At 54.6% G+C, this 22,158-nt stretch overlaps 13 non-coding genes across 13 annotated transcripts; all 13 read right to left on the minus strand.

Annotated features, from left to right (window-relative positions):
• Positions 1–370: 370 nt before the first annotated feature.
• On the minus strand, positions 371–489 carry LOC126089020 (5S ribosomal RNA). Its single transcript, XR_007520365.1, has one exon. It is a non-coding gene; the product is annotated as a 5S ribosomal RNA (ribosomal RNA).
• Positions 490–1,781: 1,292 nt separating this feature from the next.
• On the minus strand, positions 1,782–1,900 carry LOC126089153 (5S ribosomal RNA). The gene has a single exon (XR_007520491.1). It is a non-coding gene; the product is annotated as a 5S ribosomal RNA (ribosomal RNA).
• Positions 1,901–3,192: 1,292 nt separating this feature from the next.
• Positions 3,193–3,311, minus strand: LOC126089021 (5S ribosomal RNA). Its single transcript, XR_007520366.1, has one exon. It is a non-coding gene; the product is annotated as a 5S ribosomal RNA (ribosomal RNA).
• Positions 3,312–4,603: 1,292 nt separating this feature from the next.
• LOC126089154 (5S ribosomal RNA) lies at positions 4,604–4,722 on the minus strand. Its single transcript, XR_007520492.1, has one exon. It is a non-coding gene; the product is annotated as a 5S ribosomal RNA (ribosomal RNA).
• Positions 4,723–6,014: 1,292 nt separating this feature from the next.
• On the minus strand, positions 6,015–6,133 carry LOC126089022 (5S ribosomal RNA). Its single transcript, XR_007520367.1, has one exon. It is a non-coding gene; the product is annotated as a 5S ribosomal RNA (ribosomal RNA).
• A 1,292-nt stretch (positions 6,134–7,425) lies between these two features.
• Positions 7,426–7,544, minus strand: LOC126089156 (5S ribosomal RNA). Its single transcript, XR_007520494.1, has one exon. It is a non-coding gene; the product is annotated as a 5S ribosomal RNA (ribosomal RNA).
• Positions 7,545–8,836: 1,292 nt separating this feature from the next.
• On the minus strand, positions 8,837–8,955 carry LOC126089157 (5S ribosomal RNA). The gene has a single exon (XR_007520495.1). It is a non-coding gene; the product is annotated as a 5S ribosomal RNA (ribosomal RNA).
• A 1,292-nt stretch (positions 8,956–10,247) lies between these two features.
• On the minus strand, positions 10,248–10,366 carry LOC126089023 (5S ribosomal RNA). Its single transcript, XR_007520368.1, has one exon. It is a non-coding gene; the product is annotated as a 5S ribosomal RNA (ribosomal RNA).
• Positions 10,367–11,658: 1,292 nt separating this feature from the next.
• Positions 11,659–11,777, minus strand: LOC126089158 (5S ribosomal RNA). The gene has a single exon (XR_007520496.1). It is a non-coding gene; the product is annotated as a 5S ribosomal RNA (ribosomal RNA).
• A 1,292-nt stretch (positions 11,778–13,069) lies between these two features.
• LOC126089159 (5S ribosomal RNA) lies at positions 13,070–13,188 on the minus strand. The gene has a single exon (XR_007520497.1). It is a non-coding gene; the product is annotated as a 5S ribosomal RNA (ribosomal RNA).
• A 1,292-nt stretch (positions 13,189–14,480) lies between these two features.
• On the minus strand, positions 14,481–14,599 carry LOC126089024 (5S ribosomal RNA). The gene has a single exon (XR_007520369.1). It is a non-coding gene; the product is annotated as a 5S ribosomal RNA (ribosomal RNA).
• Positions 14,600–15,891: 1,292 nt separating this feature from the next.
• On the minus strand, positions 15,892–16,010 carry LOC126089160 (5S ribosomal RNA). Its single transcript, XR_007520498.1, has one exon. It is a non-coding gene; the product is annotated as a 5S ribosomal RNA (ribosomal RNA).
• Positions 16,011–17,302: 1,292 nt separating this feature from the next.
• On the minus strand, positions 17,303–17,421 carry LOC126089026 (5S ribosomal RNA). The gene has a single exon (XR_007520371.1). It is a non-coding gene; the product is annotated as a 5S ribosomal RNA (ribosomal RNA).
• Between the last annotated feature and the right edge of the window lie 4,737 nt (positions 17,422–22,158).

Genomic DNA, 22,158 nt, shown 5'->3' on the forward strand with positions numbered 1-22,158 from the left:
CCAGGCAGTCGCCGATCCGAATACTAACGTTGTTGCTTAACTTGGGTGATGGCACGAGAACGGTTGGTTTTTATTTATTTATTTATTTATTTAGTTACTTTTCGGAATTTAGCACTGCTGCGTAACAGTAGGCTCTGGCGCATTTCAAGAACACATCTGTCGATTGGTAGTGTTTTGTCATTTTCAACGAGTTCCTAGCACTCTTCCTTCGCGCATTCTTACTCAAACCGAGTTCATTACCGTAATTTCGTATCTTACGTTTAATACAGTACTTTAAAATGCTTGTGGAAGCATCTTTGTCGACACCTGAAAGTTATTATGAAAAGAGGCCTGGCAGGTGTAGCGACGTAAAAATGAAAAAATTAGAAAGAGCCAACAGCACGCGGTGTTCCCAGGCGGTCACCCATCCAAGTACTAACCGCGCCCGATGTTGCTTAACTTCGGTGATCGGACGAGAACCGGTGTAGTCAACATGGTATGGCCGTTGGCGTCCTTATACTGTAGCCGCACCACGGAAGAAGCATGCGCCTCTTCTCCCAACACACGCAATCGCCGCTTTCCGTGGCACATTTGACGCAAAGCGCGTCTTTCCACCTCGAAGGTGGCGCGGAGTGCGCGCTCGCCTCGGCGTCTCATAGGCGACTGCCGAACGTAGGTGAGACGCACAACACAGCTGCTCGATGCACCGCCTGTCATTCGTTTGGTGCGTGCGGCCTCCGACACCCACTGGCGACGCGCCTTGTTCCTGTTATCCGGCGCAGGGCTTGCGCGCGGCCGGGCGGCGGGGGCACTGCGCGGGGTGTTGCAGTGTCCTGCTGGACCGACGGAAGCTTTCTCACCTGCCTGACACACGCCGCGCTTCCAGATTTATGCGTAATTTGCGCGGTGCATTTGCATTCGCGCCTGTCCTCCCTCCCGTCCCGACTTGTCCCGACTTTGCTCGACTGCCGCTCGCTGCCGCTCGGGTCGCGGCCCATATGACAGCACAAGCACGAGAAACATCTGCGAGACGGGCGCGGGCCTGACCGGCGTGTCCGAGACGCCGTGGGCGGCCGTTCGGAGCTACTAGAGCAGCGCTGTGCCGTGCCATGGAAAGGTGCGAAACCAAGGACAGAACACACAGAATTTTTGTTTACAAATTTGCACATGTACACTGCTACAAAACAATAAGCCCGGACGTATTTCGGAACATTTCTGCCGCTTAATACTGTTTTGTTATTTCCAGAGACACTTTGGAAATCTACCTTGGCACACGCTTCTTCAAACTGAGTTCCCTAATATCGTATCTTTTGTTTATTACAACAGATTTAAGTCATTGTGGAAACATCTTTGTCGCATCGGAAAGGTAGCGTGAAGAGACGGCTGGCAGGGCTGGCGACCAGAAAGCAAAATATGAAGACAGCCAGAGGTCCCAGGCAGTCGCCGATCCGAATACTAACGTTGTTGCTTAACTTGGGTGATGGCACGAGAACGGTTGTTTTTTATTTATTTATTTATTTATTTAGTTACTTTTCGGAATTTAGCACTGCTGCGTAACAGTAGGCTCTGGCGCATTTCAAGAACACATCTGTCGATTGGTAGTGTTTTGTCATTTTCAACGAGTTCCTAGCACTCTTCCTTCGCGCATTCTTACTCAAACCGAGTTCATTACCGTAATTTCGTATCTTACGTTTAATACAGTACTTTAAAATGCTTGTGGAAGCATCTTTGTCGACACCTGAAAGTTATTATGAAAAGAGGCCTGGCAGGTGTAGCGACGTAAAAATGAAAAAATTAGAAAGAGCCAACAGCACGCGGTGTTCCCAGGCGGTCACCCATCCAAGTACTAACCGCGCCCGATGTTGCTTAACTTCGGTGATCGAACGAGAACCGGTGTAGTCAACATGGTATGGCCGTTGGCGTCCTTATACTGTAGCCGCACCACGGAAGAAGCATGCGCCTCTTCTCCCAACACACGCAATCGCCGCTTTCCGTGGCACATTTGACGCAAAGCGCGTCTTTCCACCTCGAAGGTGGCGCGGAGTGCGCGCTCGCCTCGGCGTCTCATAGGCGACTGCCGAACGTAGGTGAGACGCACAACACAGCTGCTCGATGCACCGCCTGTCATTCGTTTGGTGCGTGCGGCCTCCGACACCCACTGGCGACGCGCCTTGTTCCTGTTATCCGGCGCAGGGCTTGCGCGCGGCCGGGCGGCGGGGGCACTGCGCGGGGTGTTGCAGTGTCCTGCTGGACCGACGGAAGCTTTCTCACCTGCCTGACACACGCCGCGCTTCCAGATTTATGCGTAATTTGCGCGGTGCATTTGCATTCGCGCCTGTCCTCCCTCCCGTCCCGACTTGTCCCGACTTTGCTCGACTGCCGCTCGCTGCCGCTCGGGTCGCGGCCCATATGACAGCACAAGCACGAGAAACATCTGCGAGACGGGCGCGGGCCTGACCGGCGTGTCCGAGACGCCGTGGGCGGCCGTTCGGAGCTACTAGAGCAGCGCTGTGCCGTGCCATGGAAAGGTGCGAAACCAAGGACAGAACACACAGAATTTTTGTTTACAAATTTGCACATGTACACTGCTACAAAACAATAAGCCCGGACGTATTTCGGAACATTTCTGCCGCTTAATACTGTTTTGTTATTTCCAGAGACACTTTGGAAATCTACCTTGGCACACGCTTCTTCAAACTGAGTTCCCTAATATCGTATCTTTTGTTTATTACAACAGATTTAAGTCATTGTGGAAACATCTTTGTCGCATCGGAAAGGTAGCGTGAAGAGACGGCTGGCAGGGCTGGCGACAAGAAAGCAAAATATGAAGACAGCCAGAGGTCCCAGGCAGTCGCCGATCCGAATACTAACGTTGTTGCTTAACTTGGGTGATGGCACGAGAACGGTTGGTTTTTATTTATTTATTTATTTATTTAGTTACTTTTCGGAATTTAGCACTGCTGCGTAACAGTAGGCTCTGGCGCATTTCAAGAACACATCTGTCGATTGGTAGTGTTTTGTCATTTTCAACGAGTTCCTAGCACTCTTCCTTCGCGCATTCTTACTCAAACCGAGTTCATTACCGTAATTTCGTATCTTACGTTTAATACAGTACTTTAAAATGCTTGTGGAAGCATCTTTGTCGACACCTGAAAGTTATTATGAAAAGAGGCCTGGCAGGTGTAGCGACGTAAAAATGAAAAAATTAGAAAGAGCCAACAGCACGCGGTGTTCCCAGGCGGTCACCCATCCAAGTACTAACCGCGCCCGATGTTGCTTAACTTCGGTGATCGGACGAGAACCGGTGTAGTCAACATGGTATGGCCGTTGGCGTCCTTATACTGTAGCCGCACCACGGAAGAAGCATGCGCCTCTTCTCCCAACACACGCAATCGCCGCTTTCCGTGGCACATTTGACGCAAAGCGCGTCTTTCCACCTCGAAGGTGGCGCGGAGTGCGCGCTCGCCTCGGCGTCTCATAGGCGACTGCCGAACGTAGGTGAGACGCACAACACAGCTGCTCGATGCACCGCCTGTCATTCGTTTGGTGCGTGCGGCCTCCGACACCCACTGGCGACGCGCCTTGTTCCTGTTATCCGGCGCAGGGCTTGCGCGCGGCCGGGCGGCGGGGGCACTGCGCGGGGTGTTGCAGTGTCCTGCTGGACCGACGGAAGCTTTCTCACCTGCCTGACACACGCCGCGCTTCCAGATTTATGCGTAATTTGCGCGGTGCATTTGCATTCGCGCCTGTCCTCCCTCCCGTCCCGACTTGTCCCGACTTTGCTCGACTGCCGCTCGCTGCCGCTCGGGTCGCGGCCCATATGACAGCACAAGCACGAGAAACATCTGCGAGACGGGCGCGGGCCTGACCGGCGTGTCCGAGACGCCGTGGGCGGCCGTTCGGAGCTACTAGAGCAGCGCTGTGCCGTGCCATGGAAAGGTGCGAAACCAAGGACAGAACACACAGAATTTTTGTTTACAAATTTGCACATGTACACTGCTACAAAACAATAAGCCCGGACGTATTTCGGAACATTTCTGCCGCTTAATACTGTTTTGTTATTTCCAGAGACACTTTGGAAATCTACCTTGGCACACGCTTCTTCAAACTGAGTTCCCTAATATCGTATCTTTTGTTTATTACAACAGATTTAAGTCATTGTGGAAACATCTTTGTCGCATCGGAAAGGTAGCGTGAAGAGACGGCTGGCAGGGCTGGCGACCAGAAAGCAAAATATGAAGACAGCCAGAGGTCCCAGGCAGTCGCCGATCCGAATACTAACGTTGTTGCTTAACTTGGGTGATGGCACGAGAACGGTTGTTTTTTATTTATTTATTTATTTATTTAGTTACTTTTCGGAATTTAGCACTGCTGCGTAACAGTAGGCTCTGGCGCATTTCAAGAACACATCTGTCGATTGGTAGTGTTTTGTCATTTTCAACGAGTTCCTAGCACTCTTCCTTCGCGCATTCTTACTCAAACCGAGTTCATTACCGTAATTTCGTATCTTACGTTTAATACAGTACTTTAAAATGCTTGTGGAAGCATCTTTGTCGACACCTGAAAGTTATTATGAAAAGAGGCCTGGCAGGTGTAGCGACGTAAAAATGAAAAAATTAGAAAGAGCCAACAGCACGCGGTGTTCCCAGGCGGTCACCCATCCAAGTACTAACCGCGCCCGATGTTGCTTAACTTCGGTGATCGAACGAGAACCGGTGTAGTCAACATGGTATGGCCGTTGGCGTCCTTATACTGTAGCCGCACCACGGAAGAAGCATGCGCCTCTTCTCCCAACACACGCAATCGCCGCTTTCCGTGGCACATTTGACGCAAAGCGCGTCTTTCCACCTCGAAGGTGGCGCGGAGTGCGCGCTCGCCTCGGCGTCTCATAGGCGACTGCCGAACGTAGGTGAGACGCACAACACAGCTGCTCGATGCACCGCCTGTCATTCGTTTGGTGCGTGCGGCCTCCGACACCCACTGGCGACGCGCCTTGTTCCTGTTATCCGGCGCAGGGCTTGCGCGCGGCCGGGCGGCGGGGGCACTGCGCGGGGTGTTGCAGTGTCCTGCTGGACCGACGGAAGCTTTCTCACCTGCCTGACACACGCCGCGCTTCCAGATTTATGCGTAATTTGCGCGGTGCATTTGCATTCGCGCCTGTCCTCCCTCCCGTCCCGACTTGTCCCGACTTTGCTCGACTGCCGCTCGCTGCCGCTCGGGTCGCGGCCCATATGACAGCACAAGCACGAGAAACATCTGCGAGACGGGCGCGGGCCTGACCGGCGTGTCCGAGACGCCGTGGGCGGCCGTTCGGAGCTACTAGAGCAGCGCTGTGCCGTGCCATGGAAAGGTGCGAAACCAAGGACAGAACACACAGAATTTTTGTTTACAAATTTGCACATGTACACTGCTACAAAACAATAAGCCCGGACGTATTTCGGAACATTTCTGCCGCTTAATACTGTTTTGTTATTTCCAGAGACACTTTGGAAATCTACCTTGGCACACGCTTCTTCAAACTGAGTTCCCTAATATCGTATCTTTTGTTTATTACAACAGATTTAAGTCATTGTGGAAACATCTTTGTCGCATCGGAAAGGTAGCGTGAAGAGACGGCTGGCAGGGCTGGCGACAAGAAAGCAAAATATGAAGACAGCCAGAGGTCCCAGGCAGTCGCCGATCCGAATACTAACGTTGTTGCTTAACTTGGGTGATGGCACGAGAACGGTTGGTTTTTATTTATTTATTTATTTATTTAGTTACTTTTCGGAATTTAGCACTGCTGCGTAACAGTAGGCTCTGGCGCATTTCAAGAACACATCTGTCGATTGGTAGTGTTTTGTCATTTTCAACGAGTTCCTAGCACTCTTCCTTCGCGCATTCTTACTCAAACCGAGTTCATTACCGTAATTTCGTATCTTACGTTTAATACAGTACTTTAAAATGCTTGTGGAAGCATCTTTGTCGACACCTGAAAGTTATTATGAAAAGAGGCCTGGCAGGTGTAGCGACGTAAAAATGAAAAAATTAGAAAGAGCCAACAGCACGCGGTGTTCCCAGGCGGTCACCCATCCAAGTACTAACCGCGCCCGATGTTGCTTAACTTCGGTGATCGGACGAGAACCGGTGTAGTCAACATGGTATGGCCGTTGGCGTCCTTATACTGTAGCCGCACCACGGAAGAAGCATGCGCCTCTTCTCCCAACACACGCAATCGCCGCTTTCCGTGGCACATTTGACGCAAAGCGCGTCTTTCCACCTCGAAGGTGGCGCGGAGTGCGCGCTCGCCTCGGCGTCTCATAGGCGACTGCCGAACGTAGGTGAGACGCACAACACAGCTGCTCGATGCACCGCCTGTCATTCGTTTGGTGCGTGCGGCCTCCGACACCCACTGGCGACGCGCCTTGTTCCTGTTATCCGGCGCAGGGCTTGCGCGCGGCCGGGCGGCGGGGGCACTGCGCGGGGTGTTGCAGTGTCCTGCTGGACCGACGGAAGCTTTCTCACCTGCCTGACACACGCCGCGCTTCCAGATTTATGCGTAATTTGCGCGGTGCATTTGCATTCGCGCCTGTCCTCCCTCCCGTCCCGACTTGTCCCGACTTTGCTCGACTGCCGCTCGCTGCCGCTCGGGTCGCGGCCCATATGACAGCACAAGCACGAGAAACATCTGCGAGACGGGCGCGGGCCTGACCGGCGTGTCCGAGACGCCGTGGGCGGCCGTTCGGAGCTACTAGAGCAGCGCTGTGCCGTGCCATGGAAAGGTGCGAAACCAAGGACAGAACACACAGAATTTTTGTTTACAAATTTGCACATGTACACTGCTACAAAACAATAAGCCCGGACGTATTTCGGAACATTTCTGCCGCTTAATACTGTTTTGTTATTTCCAGAGACACTTTGGAAATCTACCTTGGCACACGCTTCTTCAAACTGAGTTCCCTAATATCGTATCTTTTGTTTATTACAACAGATTTAAGTCATTGTGGAAACATCTTTGTCGCATCGGAAAGGTAGCGTGAAGAGACGGCTGGCAGGGCTGGCGACCAGAAAGCAAAATATGAAGACAGCCAGAGGTCCCAGGCAGTCGCCGATCCGAATACTAACGTTGTTGCTTAACTTGGGTGATGGCACGAGAACGGTTGTTTTTTATTTATTTATTTATTTATTTAGTTACTTTTCGGAATTTAGCACTGCTGCGTAACAGTAGGCTCTGGCGCATTTCAAGAACACATCTGTCGATTGGTAGTGTTTTGTCATTTTCAACGAGTTCCTAGCACTCTTCCTTCGCGCATTCTTACTCAAACCGAGTTCATTACCGTAATTTCGTATCTTACGTTTAATACAGTACTTTAAAATGCTTGTGGAAGCATCTTTGTCGACACCTGAAAGTTATTATGAAAAGAGGCCTGGCAGGTGTAGCGACGTAAAAATGAAAAAATTAGAAAGAGCCAACAGCACGCGGTGTTCCCAGGCGGTCACCCATCCAAGTACTAACCGCGCCCGATGTTGCTTAACTTCGGTGATCGAACGAGAACCGGTGTAGTCAACATGGTATGGCCGTTGGCGTCCTTATACTGTAGCCGCACCACGGAAGAAGCATGCGCCTCTTCTCCCAACACACGCAATCGCCGCTTTCCGTGGCACATTTGACGCAAAGCGCGTCTTTCCACCTCGAAGGTGGCGCGGAGTGCGCGCTCGCCTCGGCGTCTCATAGGCGACTGCCGAACGTAGGTGAGACGCACAACACAGCTGCTCGATGCACCGCCTGTCATTCGTTTGGTGCGTGCGGCCTCCGACACCCACTGGCGACGCGCCTTGTTCCTGTTATCCGGCGCAGGGCTTGCGCGCGGCCGGGCGGCGGGGGCACTGCGCGGGGTGTTGCAGTGTCCTGCTGGACCGACGGAAGCTTTCTCACCTGCCTGACACACGCCGCGCTTCCAGATTTATGCGTAATTTGCGCGGTGCATTTGCATTCGCGCCTGTCCTCCCTCCCGTCCCGACTTGTCCCGACTTTGCTCGACTGCCGCTCGCTGCCGCTCGGGTCGCGGCCCATATGACAGCACAAGCACGAGAAACATCTGCGAGACGGGCGCGGGCCTGACCGGCGTGTCCGAGACGCCGTGGGCGGCCGTTCGGAGCTACTAGAGCAGCGCTGTGCCGTGCCATGGAAAGGTGCGAAACCAAGGACAGAACACACAGAATTTTTGTTTACAAATTTGCACATGTACACTGCTACAAAACAATAAGCCCGGACGTATTTCGGAACATTTCTGCCGCTTAATACTGTTTTGTTATTTCCAGAGACACTTTGGAAATCTACCTTGGCACACGCTTCTTCAAACTGAGTTCCCTAATATCGTATCTTTTGTTTATTACAACAGATTTAAGTCATTGTGGAAACATCTTTGTCGCATCGGAAAGGTAGCGTGAAGAGACGGCTGGCAGGGCTGGCGACCAGAAAGCAAAATATGAAGACAGCCAGAGGTCCCAGGCAGTCGCCGATCCGAATACTAACGTTGTTGCTTAACTTGGGTGATGGCACGAGAACGGTTGTTTTTTATTTATTTATTTATTTATTTAGTTACTTTTCGGAATTTAGCACTGCTGCGTAACAGTAGGCTCTGGCGCATTTCAAGAACACATCTGTCGATTGGTAGTGTTTTGTCATTTTCAACGAGTTCCTAGCACTCTTCCTTCGCGCATTCTTACTCAAACCGAGTTCATTACCGTAATTTCGTATCTTACGTTTAATACAGTACTTTAAAATGCTTGTGGAAGCATCTTTGTCGACACCTGAAAGTTATTATGAAAAGAGGCCTGGCAGGTGTAGCGACGTAAAAATGAAAAAATTAGAAAGAGCCAACAGCACGCGGTGTTCCCAGGCGGTCACCCATCCAAGTACTAACCGCGCCCGATGTTGCTTAACTTCGGTGATCGAACGAGAACCGGTGTAGTCAACATGGTATGGCCGTTGGCGTCCTTATACTGTAGCCGCACCACGGAAGAAGCATGCGCCTCTTCTCCCAACACACGCAATCGCCGCTTTCCGTGGCACATTTGACGCAAAGCGCGTCTTTCCACCTCGAAGGTGGCGCGGAGTGCGCGCTCGCCTCGGCGTCTCATAGGCGACTGCCGAACGTAGGTGAGACGCACAACACAGCTGCTCGATGCACCGCCTGTCATTCGTTTGGTGCGTGCGGCCTCCGACACCCACTGGCGACGCGCCTTGTTCCTGTTATCCGGCGCAGGGCTTGCGCGCGGCCGGGCGGCGGGGGCACTGCGCGGGGTGTTGCAGTGTCCTGCTGGACCGACGGAAGCTTTCTCACCTGCCTGACACACGCCGCGCTTCCAGATTTATGCGTAATTTGCGCGGTGCATTTGCATTCGCGCCTGTCCTCCCTCCCGTCCCGACTTGTCCCGACTTTGCTCGACTGCCGCTCGCTGCCGCTCGGGTCGCGGCCCATATGACAGCACAAGCACGAGAAACATCTGCGAGACGGGCGCGGGCCTGACCGGCGTGTCCGAGACGCCGTGGGCGGCCGTTCGGAGCTACTAGAGCAGCGCTGTGCCGTGCCATGGAAAGGTGCGAAACCAAGGACAGAACACACAGAATTTTTGTTTACAAATTTGCACATGTACACTGCTACAAAACAATAAGCCCGGACGTATTTCGGAACATTTCTGCCGCTTAATACTGTTTTGTTATTTCCAGAGACACTTTGGAAATCTACCTTGGCACACGCTTCTTCAAACTGAGTTCCCTAATATCGTATCTTTTGTTTATTACAACAGATTTAAGTCATTGTGGAAACATCTTTGTCGCATCGGAAAGGTAGCGTGAAGAGACGGCTGGCAGGGCTGGCGACAAGAAAGCAAAATATGAAGACAGCCAGAGGTCCCAGGCAGTCGCCGATCCGAATACTAACGTTGTTGCTTAACTTGGGTGATGGCACGAGAACGGTTGGTTTTTATTTATTTATTTATTTATTTAGTTACTTTTCGGAATTTAGCACTGCTGCGTAACAGTAGGCTCTGGCGCATTTCAAGAACACATCTGTCGATTGGTAGTGTTTTGTCATTTTCAACGAGTTCCTAGCACTCTTCCTTCGCGCATTCTTACTCAAACCGAGTTCATTACCGTAATTTCGTATCTTACGTTTAATACAGTACTTTAAAATGCTTGTGGAAGCATCTTTGTCGACACCTGAAAGTTATTATGAAAAGAGGCCTGGCAGGTGTAGCGACGTAAAAATGAAAAAATTAGAAAGAGCCAACAGCACGCGGTGTTCCCAGGCGGTCACCCATCCAAGTACTAACCGCGCCCGATGTTGCTTAACTTCGGTGATCGGACGAGAACCGGTGTAGTCAACATGGTATGGCCGTTGGCGTCCTTATACTGTAGCCGCACCACGGAAGAAGCATGCGCCTCTTCTCCCAACACACGCAATCGCCGCTTTCCGTGGCACATTTGACGCAAAGCGCGTCTTTCCACCTCGAAGGTGGCGCGGAGTGCGCGCTCGCCTCGGCGTCTCATAGGCGACTGCCGAACGTAGGTGAGACGCACAACACAGCTGCTCGATGCACCGCCTGTCATTCGTTTGGTGCGTGCGGCCTCCGACACCCACTGGCGACGCGCCTTGTTCCTGTTATCCGGCGCAGGGCTTGCGCGCGGCCGGGCGGCGGGGGCACTGCGCGGGGTGTTGCAGTGTCCTGCTGGACCGACGGAAGCTTTCTCACCTGCCTGACACACGCCGCGCTTCCAGATTTATGCGTAATTTGCGCGGTGCATTTGCATTCGCGCCTGTCCTCCCTCCCGTCCCGACTTGTCCCGACTTTGCTCGACTGCCGCTCGCTGCCGCTCGGGTCGCGGCCCATATGACAGCACAAGCACGAGAAACATCTGCGAGACGGGCGCGGGCCTGACCGGCGTGTCCGAGACGCCGTGGGCGGCCGTTCGGAGCTACTAGAGCAGCGCTGTGCCGTGCCATGGAAAGGTGCGAAACCAAGGACAGAACACACAGAATTTTTGTTTACAAATTTGCACATGTACACTGCTACAAAACAATAAGCCCGGACGTATTTCGGAACATTTCTGCCGCTTAATACTGTTTTGTTATTTCCAGAGACACTTTGGAAATCTACCTTGGCACACGCTTCTTCAAACTGAGTTCCCTAATATCGTATCTTTTGTTTATTACAACAGATTTAAGTCATTGTGGAAACATCTTTGTCGCATCGGAAAGGTAGCGTGAAGAGACGGCTGGCAGGGCTGGCGACCAGAAAGCAAAATATGAAGACAGCCAGAGGTCCCAGGCAGTCGCCGATCCGAATACTAACGTTGTTGCTTAACTTGGGTGATGGCACGAGAACGGTTGTTTTTTATTTATTTATTTATTTATTTAGTTACTTTTCGGAATTTAGCACTGCTGCGTAACAGTAGGCTCTGGCGCATTTCAAGAACACATCTGTCGATTGGTAGTGTTTTGTCATTTTCAACGAGTTCCTAGCACTCTTCCTTCGCGCATTCTTACTCAAACCGAGTTCATTACCGTAATTTCGTATCTTACGTTTAATACAGTACTTTAAAATGCTTGTGGAAGCATCTTTGTCGACACCTGAAAGTTATTATGAAAAGAGGCCTGGCAGGTGTAGCGACGTAAAAATGAAAAAATTAGAAAGAGCCAACAGCACGCGGTGTTCCCAGGCGGTCACCCATCCAAGTACTAACCGCGCCCGATGTTGCTTAACTTCGGTGATCGAACGAGAACCGGTGTAGTCAACATGGTATGGCCGTTGGCGTCCTTATACTGTAGCCGCACCACGGAAGAAGCATGCGCCTCTTCTCCCAACACACGCAATCGCCGCTTTCCGTGGCACATTTGACGCAAAGCGCGTCTTTCCACCTCGAAGGTGGCGCGGAGTGCGCGCTCGCCTCGGCGTCTCATAGGCGACTGCCGAACGTAGGTGAGACGCACAACACAGCTGCTCGATGCACCGCCTGTCATTCGTTTGGTGCGTGCGGCCTCCGACACCCACTGGCGACGCGCCTTGTTCCTGTTATCCGGCGCAGGGCTTGCGCGCGGCCGGGCGGCGGGGGCACTGCGCGGGGTGTTGCAGTGTCCTGCTGGACCGACGGAAGCTTTCTCACCTGCCTGACACACGCCGCGCTTCCAGATTTATGCGTAATTTGCGCGGTGCATTTGCATTCGCGCCTGTCCTCCCTCCCGTCCCGACTTGTCCCGACTTTGCTCGACTGCCGCTCGCTGCCGCTCGGGTCGCGGCCCATATGACAGCACAAGCACGAGAAACATCTGCGAGACGGGCGCGGGCCTGACCGGCGTGTCCGAGACGCCGTGGGCGGCCGTTCGGAGCTACTAGAGCAGCGCTGTGCCGTGCCATGGAAAGGTGCGAAACCAAGGACAGAACACACAGAATTTTTGTTTACAAATTTGCACATGTACACTGCTACAAAACAATAAGCCCGGACGTATTTCGGAACATTTCTGCCGCTTAATACTGTTTTGTTATTTCCAGAGACACTTTGGAAATCTACCTTGGCACACGCTTCTTCAAACTGAGTTCCCTAATATCGTATCTTTTGTTTATTACAACAGATTTAAGTCATTGTGGAAACATCTTTGTCGCATCGGAAAGGTAGCGTGAAGAGACGGCTGGCAGGGCTGGCGACCAGAAAGCAAAATATGAAGACAGCCAGAGGTCCCAGGCAGTCGCCGATCCGAATACTAACGTTGTTGCTTAACTTGGGTGATGGCACGAGAACGGTTGTTTTTTATTTATTTATTTATTTATTTAGTTACTTTTCGGAATTTAGCACTGCTGCGTAACAGTAGGCTCTGGCGCATTTCAAGAACACATCTGTCGATTGGTAGTGTTTTGTCATTTTCAACGAGTTCCTAGCACTCTTCCTTCGCGCATTCTTACTCAAACCGAGTTCATTACCGTAATTTCGTATCTTACGTTTAATACAGTACTTTAAAATGCTTGTGGAAGCATCTTTGTCGACACCTGAAAGTTATTATGAAAAGAGGCCTGGCAGGTGTAGCGACGTAAAAATGAAAAAATTAGAAAAAGCCAACAGCACGCGGTGTTCCCAGGCGGTCACCCATCCAAGTACTAACCGCGCCCGATGTTGCTTAACTTCGGTGATCGAACGAGAACCGGTGTAGTCAACATGGTATGGCCGTTGGCGTCCTTATACTGTAGCCGCACCACGGAAGAAGCATGCGCCTCTTCTCCCAACACACGCAATCGCCGCTTTCCGTGGCACATTTGACGCAAAGCGCGTCTTTCCACCTCGAAGGTGGCGCGGAGTGCGCGCTCGCCTCGGCGTCTCATAGGCGACTGCCGAACGTAGGTGAGACGCACAACACAGCTGCTCGATGCACCGCCTGTCATTCGTTTGGTGCGTGCGGCCTCCGACACCCACTGGCGACGCGCCTTGTTCCTGTTATCCGGCGCAGGGCTTGCGCGCGGCCGGGCGGCGGGGGCACTGCGCGGGGTGTTGCAGTGTCCTGCTGGACCGACGGAAGCTTTCTCACCTGCCTGACACACGCCGCGCTTCCAGATTTATGCGTAATTTGCGCGGTGCATTTGCATTCGCGCCTGTCCTCCCTCCCGTCCCGACTTGTCCCGACTTTGCTCGACTGCCGCTCGCTGCCGCTCGGGTCGCGGCCCATATGACAGCACAAGCACGAGAAACATCTGCGAGACGGGCGCGGGCCTGACCGGCGTGTCCGAGACGCCGTGGGCGGCCGTTCGGAGCTACTAGAGCAGCGCTGTGCCGTGCCATGGAAAGGTGCGAAACCAAGGACAGAACACACAGAATTTTTGTTTACAAATTTGCACATGTACACTGCTACAAAACAATAAGCCCGGACGTATTTCGGAACATTTCTGCCGCTTAATACTGTTTTGTTATTTCCAGAGACACTTTGGAAATCTACCTTGGCACACGCTTCTTCAAACTGAGTTCCCTAATATCGTATCTTTTGTTTATTACAACAGATTTAAGTCATTGTGGAAACATCTTTGTCGCATCGGAAAGGTAGCGTGAAGAGACGGCTGGCAGGGCTGGCGACAAGAAAGCAAAATATGAAGACAGCCAGAGGTCCCAGGCAGTCGCCGATCCGAATACTAACGTTGTTGCTTAACTTGGGTGATGGCACGAGAACGGTTGGTTTTTATTTATTTATTTATTTATTTAGTTACTTTTCGGAATTTAGCACTGCTGCGTAACAGTAGGCTCTGGCGCATTTCAAGAACACATCTGTCGATTGGTAGTGTTTTGTCATTTTCAACGAGTTCCTAGCACTCTTCCTTCGCGCATTCTTACTCAAACCGAGTTCATTACCGTAATTTCGTATCTTACGTTTAATACAGTACTTTAAAATGCTTGTGGAAGCATCTTTGTCGACACCTGAAAGTTATTATGAAAAGAGGCCTGGCAGGTGTAGCGACGTAAAAATGAAAAAATTAGAAAGAGCCAACAGCACGCGGTGTTCCCAGGCGGTCACCCATCCAAGTACTAACCGCGCCCGATGTTGCTTAACTTCGGTGATCGGACGAGAACCGGTGTAGTCAACATGGTATGGCCGTTGGCGTCCTTATACTGTAGCCGCACCACGGAAGAAGCATGCGCCTCTTCTCCCAACACACGCAATCGCCGCTTTCCGTGGCACATTTGACGCAAAGCGCGTCTTTCCACCTCGAAGGTGGCGCGGAGTGCGCGCTCGCCTCGGCGTCTCATAGGCGACTGCCGAACGTAGGTGAGACGCACAACACAGCTGCTCGATGCACCGCCTGTCATTCGTTTGGTGCGTGCGGCCTCCGACACCCACTGGCGACGCGCCTTGTTCCTGTTATCCGGCGCAGGGCTTGCGCGCGGCCGGGCGGCGGGGGCACTGCGCGGGGTGTTGCAGTGTCCTGCTGGACCGACGGAAGCTTTCTCACCTGCCTGACACACGCCGCGCTTCCAGATTTATGCGTAATTTGCGCGGTGCATTTGCATTCGCGCCTGTCCTCCCTCCCGTCCCGACTTGTCCCGACTTTGCTCGACTGCCGCTCGCTGCCGCTCGGGTCGCGGCCCATATGACAGCACAAGCACGAGAAACATCTGCGAGACGGGCGCGGGCCTGACCGGCGTGTCCGAGACGCCGTGGGCGGCCGTTCGGAGCTACTAGAGCAGCGCTGTGCCGTGCCATGGAAAGGTGCGAAACCAAGGACAGAACACACAGAATTTTTGTTTACAAATTTGCACATGTACACTGCTACAAAACAATAAGCCCGGACGTATTTCGGAACATTTCTGCCGCTTAATACTGTTTTGTTATTTCCAGAGACACTTTGGAAATCTACCTTGGCACACGCTTCTTCAAACTGAGTTCCCTAATATCGTATCTTTTGTTTATTACAACAGATTTAAGTCATTGTGGAAACATCTTTGTCGCATCGGAAAGGTAGCGTGAAGAGACGGCTGGCAGGGCTGGCGACCAGAAAGCAAAATATGAAGACAGCCAGAGGTCCCAGGCAGTCGCCGATCCGAATACTAACGTTGTTGCTTAACTTGGGTGATGGCACGAGAACGGTTGTTTTTTATTTATTTATTTATTTATTTAGTTACTTTTCGGAATTTAGCACTGCTGCGTAACAGTAGGCTCTGGCGCATTTCAAGAACACATCTGTCGATTGGTAGTGTTTTGTCATTTTCAACGAGTTCCTAGCACTCTTCCTTCGCGCATTCTTACTCAAACCGAGTTCATTACCGTAATTTCGTATCTTACGTTTAATACAGTACTTTAAAATGCTTGTGGAAGCATCTTTGTCGACACCTGAAAGTTATTATGAAAAGAGGCCTGGCAGGTGTAGCGACGTAAAAATGAAAAAATTAGAAAGAGCCAACAGCACGCGGTGTTCCCAGGCGGTCACCCATCCAAGTACTAACCGCGCCCGATGTTGCTTAACTTCGGTGATCGAACGAGAACCGGTGTAGTCAACATGGTATGGCCGTTGGCGTCCTTATACTGTAGCCGCACCACGGAAGAAGCATGCGCCTCTTCTCCCAACACACGCAATCGCCGCTTTCCGTGGCACATTTGACGCAAAGCGCGTCTTTCCACCTCGAAGGTGGCGCGGAGTGCGCGCTCGCCTCGGCGTCTCATAGGCGACTGCCGAACGTAGGTGAGACGCACAACACAGCTGCTCGATGCACCGCCTGTCATTCGTTTGGTGCGTGCGGCCTCCGACACCCACTGGCGACGCGCCTTGTTCCTGTTATCCGGCGCAGGGCTTGCGCGCGGCCGGGCGGCGGGGGCACTGCGCGGGGTGTTGCAGTGTCCTGCTGGACCGACGGAAGCTTTCTCACCTGCCTGACACACGCCGCGCTTCCAGATTTATGCGTAATTTGCGCGGTGCATTTGCATTCGCGCCTGTCCTCCCTCCCGTCCCGACTTGTCCCGACTTTGCTCGACTGCCGCTCGCTGCCGCTCGGGTCGCGGCCCATATGACAGCACAAGCACGAGAAACATCTGCGAGACGGGCGCGGGCCTGACCGGCGTGTCCGAGACGCCGTGGGCGGCCGTTCGGAGCTACTAGAGCAGCGCTGTGCCGTGCCATGGAAAGGTGCGAAACCAAGGACAGAACACACAGAATTTTTGTTTACAAATTTGCACATGTACACTGCTACAAAACAATAAGCCCGGACGTATTTCGGAACATTTCTGCCGCTTAATACTGTTTTGTTATTTCCAGAGACACTTTGGAAATCTACCTTGGCACACGCTTCTTCAAACTGAGTTCCCTAATATCGTATCTTTTGTTTATTACAACAGATTTAAGTCATTGTGGAAACATCTTTGTCGCATCGGAAAGGTAGCGTGAAGAGACGGCTGGCAGGGCTGGCGACAAGAAAGCAAAATATGAAGACAGCCAGAGGTCCCAGGCAGTCGCCGATCCGAATACTAACGTTGTTGCTTAACTTGGGTGATGGCACGAGAACGGTTGGTTTTTATTTATTTATTTATTTATTTAGTTACTTTTCGGAATTTAGCACTGCTGCGTAACAGTAGGCTCTGGCGCATTTCAAGAACACATCTGTCGATTGGTAGTGTTTTGTCATTTTCAACGAGTTCCTAGCACTCTTCCTTCGCGCATTCTTACTCAAACCGAGTTCATTACCGTAATTTCGTATCTTACGTTTAATACAGTACTTTAAAATGCTTGTGGAAGCATCTTTGTCGACACCTGAAAGTTATTATGAAAAGAGGCCTGGCAGGTGTAGCGACGTAAAAATGAAAAAATTAGAAAGAGCCAACAGCACGCGGTGTTCCCAGGCGGTCACCCATCCAAGTACTAACCGCGCCCGATGTTGCTTAACTTCGGTGATCGGACGAGAACCGGTGTAGTCAACATGGTATGGCCGTTGGCGTCCTTATACTGTAGCCGCACCACGGAAGAAGCATGCGCCTCTTCTCCCAACACACGCAATCGCCGCTTTCCGTGGCACATTTGACGCAAAGCGCGTCTTTCCACCTCGAAGGTGGCGCGGAGTGCGCGCTCGCCTCGGCGTCTCATAGGCGACTGCCTGGGCAGGGCTGGGCTGTACTGGGATGGGCTGGTATGGGCTGGGCTGGGCTGGGCTGGCCGGCCTGGGCTGGGCTGGGCTGGGCTGGGCTGGGCTGGGCTGGGCTGGGCTGTGCTAGGCTGTGCTAGGCTGGGCTGTGCTAGGCTGGGCTGGGCTGGGCTGGGCTGGGCTGGATTGGGCTGGGCTGGGCTGGGCTGGATTGGGCTGGGCTGGGCTGCGCTGTCTCCAAAAGTTTCAAACCCATGAACATTAGGTACTCCTGTACCACCATGAACCATGGCGACAGTTAGCCAACCATTACCATGAGTAAAGGAATGGTTAATGTCGATGCTAAAGTTAAATCTACATCCACAGAAAACACAGGGTCCGTCGACAAGTGCAGTAGCACTTCTTGTCTGCAGATGTTGAGAATTCAACGTTCTCGATGGATAGGTTACGTTAGGTTAGGTTAGGTTAGGTTAAATTAAGGTTAGGTTATTTTAGGTTAGGTTAGGATAGGATAGGTTAGGTTAGGTTAGGTTAGGTTATGTTAGGTTAGTTTAGGATAGGGTAGGTTAGGTTAGGTCAGCTTAGTTTATATTAGCTTAGCTTGGGCTGGGCTGGGCTGGTCTGGGCTGGGCTCGGCTGGGCTGTGCTGGGCTGTGCTGTGCTGAGCTGGGCTGGGCTGGGCTTGGCTGGGTCGGGCTGGGCTGGGCTGGGCTGGGCTGGGGTGGGCTGAGCTGGGCTGTGCTGGGCTGGGGTGGGCTGGGCTCTTCTGGGCTGGGCTGGGCTGTGCTGGGCTGTGCTGGGCTGTTCTGTGCTGGGCTGGGCTGGGCTGGGCTTGGATGGGCTGGGCTGAGCTGTGCTGGTCTGGGCTGGGCTGGGCTGGGCTCGGCGGGGCTGGGCTGGGCAGGGCTGGTCTGGCTGCGCTGGGCTGGGCTGTGCTGGGCAATGCTGGTCTGAGCTGTTCTGGGCTGGGCTGGGCTGGGCTGGGTTGGGCTGGGCTGGGCTGGGCTGTGCTGGGCTGGGACAGGCTGTGCTGGTCTGGGCTGGGCTGTGCTGGGCTGTGCTGGGCTGGGGTGTTCTGGGCTGGGCTTGGCTGGGCTGGGCTGGGCTGGACTGGGCGGGGCTGGGCAGGCCTCGGCTGGGCTGGGCTGGGCTGGGCTGGGCTAGGCTGTGCTGGGCTGGGCTGGGCTGAGCTGTTCTGTGCTGGGCTGGGCTGGGCTGGGCTGGGCTGTGCTGTGCTGGGCTCTGCTGGGCTGGGCTGGGGTGGGCTGGGCTGGGCTTGGCTGTGCTGTGCTGGGCTGGGCTGTTCTGTGCTGGGCTGGGCTGGGCTGGGCTGGGCTGGGCATTGGTGGGCTGGGCTGGTCTGGGCTGGGCTGGCCTGGGCTGGGCTGGGCTGGGTTGGGCTGGGCTGGGCTGGGCTGGGCTGGGCTGGGCTGGGCTGGGCTGGGATGGGCTGAGCTGTGCTAGGCTGGCCTGGGCGGGGCTGGGCTGGGCTAGGCTGGGCTGGGCTGGGCTGGGGAGGATTGGGCTGGGCTGGGCTGTCTCCAAAACTTTCAAATCCATGAGTATTAGGTACTCCTATAATACCATGTACCATGGTGATAGTTAGCAAATCATTGCCATGAGTAAAGGAATGGTTAATGTCGAAACTAAAGTTTAGTCTACATCTATGAAAACACAGGGTCCGTCGACAAGTGCAGTAGCAGCAACGTTCCTTACAGCATGTCCTTCTTGTCTAAAGATGTTGAGAATTCAACGTTCTTGATGGATTGGTTACGTTAGGTTAGGTTAGGTTAGGTTAAATTAAGGTTAGGTTAGTTTAGGTTAGGTTAGGTTGGGATAGGTTAGGTTAGGTTAGGTTAGGTTAGGTTAGGTTAGGTTAGTTTAGGATAGGGTAGGTTAGGTTAGGTTAGCTTAGTTTATATTAGCTTAGCTTGGGCTGGGCTGGGCTCGGCTGGGCTCGGCTGGGCTGTGCTGGGCTGTGCTGTGCTGAGCTGGGCTGGGCTGGGCTGGGCTGGGCTGGGCTGGGCTGGGTTGCGCTGGGCTGGGCTGGGCTGGGCTGGGCTGGGGTGGGCTGGGCTGCGCTGTGCTGTGCTGGGCTGGGCTGGGCTCTTCTGGACTGGGCTGGGCTGTGCTGGGCTGTTCTGGGCTGGTCTGGTCTGGGCTGGGCTTCGCTGGTCTGGGCTGGGCTGGGCTGGGCTCGGCATGTCTGGGCTGGGCAGGGCTAGTCTGGCTGTGCTGGGCTGGGCTTGATTGTGCGGAGGTGGGCTTGGCTGGGCTGGGCTGGGCTAGGCTGGGCTGGGCGTGTCTGGGCTGGGCTGGGCTGGGCTGGGCTGGGCTTGACTGGGCAATGCTGGGCTGGGGTCGACTGGGCAGGGCTGGGCTTGCCTGGGCAGGGCTGTGCTGTGCTGGGGTGGGCTGGGCTGGGCTGGGCATGGCTGGGCTGTGCTGGGATGGGCTGGGCTGGGCTGGGCTGGGCATGGCTGGGCTGTGCTGGGATGGGCTGGGCTGGGCTGGGCTGGGCTGGGCTGGGCTGGTCTGTGCTGGGCTGGGCTGGACTGGGCTGGGCTCGGCTGGGCAGGGCTGGGCTGGGCTGGGTTCGGCTGGGCTGGGCTGGGCTGGGCTGGGCTGGGCTGGGCTGGGCTGTGCTGGGCTGGGCTGGGCTGGGCTGTTCGGGGCTTGGCTGGGCTGGGATGGACTGGGCGGGGCTGGGCTGGCCTCAGCTGGGCTGGGCTGGGATGGGGTGGGCAGGGCTGGGCTCTGCTGGGCTGGGCTGGGCTGAGCTGTTCTGTGCTGTGCTGGGCTGGGCTGTGCTGGGCTGGGCTGTGCTGGGCTGGGCTGGGCTGGGCTTGGATGGGCTGGGCTGGGCTGGGCTGGGCTGGTCTGTGCTGGGCTGGGCTGGACTGGGCTGGGCTCGGCTGGGCAGGGCTGGGCTGGGCTGGGTTCGGCTGGGCTGGGCTGCGCTGGGCTGGGCTGGGCTGGGCTGGGCTGTGCTGGGCTGGGCTGGGCTGGGCTGTTCGGGGCTTGGCTGGGCTGGGATGGACTGGGCGGGGCTGGGCTGGCCTCAGCTGGGCTGGGCTGGGATGGGGTGGGCAGGGCTGGGCTCTGCTGGGCTGGGCTGGGCTGAGCTGTTCTGTGCTGTGCTGGGCTGGGCTGTGCTGGGCTGGGCTGTGCTGGGCTGGGCTGGGCTGGGCTTGGATGGGCTGGGCTGGGCTGGGCTGGGCTGTGCTGGGCTGGGCTGTTCTGGGCTGGGCTGGGCTGGGCTGGGCTGGTCTGGGCGGGGCTGGGGTGGGCTGGGCTGGGCTGTGCTAGGCAGGCCTGGGCGGGGCTGGGCTGGGATAGGCTGGGTTGGGCTTGGCTGGGCTGGATTTTCGCTGGGCTGACCTGTATCCAAATTTTTCAAATCCAGGACCATTAGGTACTCCTGTACCACCATGAACCATGGCTACAGTTAGGAAATCATTAACATGAGTAAAGGAATGGTTAATGTCGGTGCTAAAGTTAAGTCTACATCTATGAAAACACAGGGGCCGTCGACAAGTGCTGTAGCAGCAACGCTCTTCAGAGCATTCTTCTTCTTGTCTGCAGATGTTGAGAATTCAATGTTCTCGATGGATAGGTTACGTTAGGTCAGGTTAGGTTAGGTTAGGTTAAGGTTAGGTTAGGTTAAGGTTAGGATAGGTTAGGTTAGGATAGGGTATGTTAGGTTAGGTTAGGTTAGCTTAGCTTAGCCTATATTACCTTAGCTTCGGCTGGGCTGGGCTGGGCTGGGCTGGGCTGGGATTGGTTGGGCTGGGCAGGGCTGCACTGGGCTGGGCTGCGCTGGGCTGGGCTGGGCTGGGCTGGGCTGGGCTGTGCTGGGCTGTGCGGGGCTGGGCTGGGCTGGGCTGTGCTGGTCTAGGCTGGGCTGAGCTGGGCTGGGCTGGGCTGGGCTGGGCTGGGCTGGGCTGGGCAGGTCTGGGCTGGGCTGGGCTGTGCTGGGCAGGGCTGGGCAGATCTGTGCTGGGCTGGATTGGGCTCGGCTGGGCAGGGCTGGGTTGGGCTGGGCTGGGTTGGGCTGGGCTGTGCTGGGCTGTGCTGGGCTGTGCTGCGCAGGACTGGGCTGGGCTGGGCTGAGCTGTCTCCAAAACTTTCAAATCCAGCTGGGCTGGGCTGTGCTGGTCAGGGCTGGGCTGGGCTGGGTTGGGCTGGGCTGGGATGGGCTGGGCTGGGCTGGGCTTGTCTGGGCTGGGCGGGGCTGGGCTGGGCTGGGCTGGGCTGGGCTCGGCTGTTCTGGGCTGGGCTGTGCTGGGCTGGGCTGTGCTGTGCTGGACTGGGCTGGGCTGGGCTGGGCTGGGCTGGACTGGGCTGGGCTGGGCTGGGGTGGGATGGGCTGGGCTTGGCTGTGCTGGGCTGGGCTGGGCTGGGCTAATCTGGGGTGGGCTGTGCTGTTCTGGGCTTGGCTGAACTGTGTTGTGCTGCGCTTGGCTGGGCTGGGCTGGGCTGGACTGGACTGGGCTTAGCTGTGCTGGGCTGGGCTGGGCTGGGTTAAGCTGGGGTGGGCTGTGCTGTTCCGGGCTGGGCTGGACAGTGTTGGGCTGTGCTTGGCTGGGCTG

Source organism: Schistocerca cancellata, chromosome 6, assembly GCF_023864275.1.
Source record: "Schistocerca cancellata isolate TAMUIC-IGC-003103 chromosome 6, iqSchCanc2.1, whole genome shotgun sequence".
Lineage (NCBI taxonomy): Eukaryota > Metazoa > Arthropoda > Insecta > Orthoptera > Acrididae > Schistocerca > Schistocerca cancellata.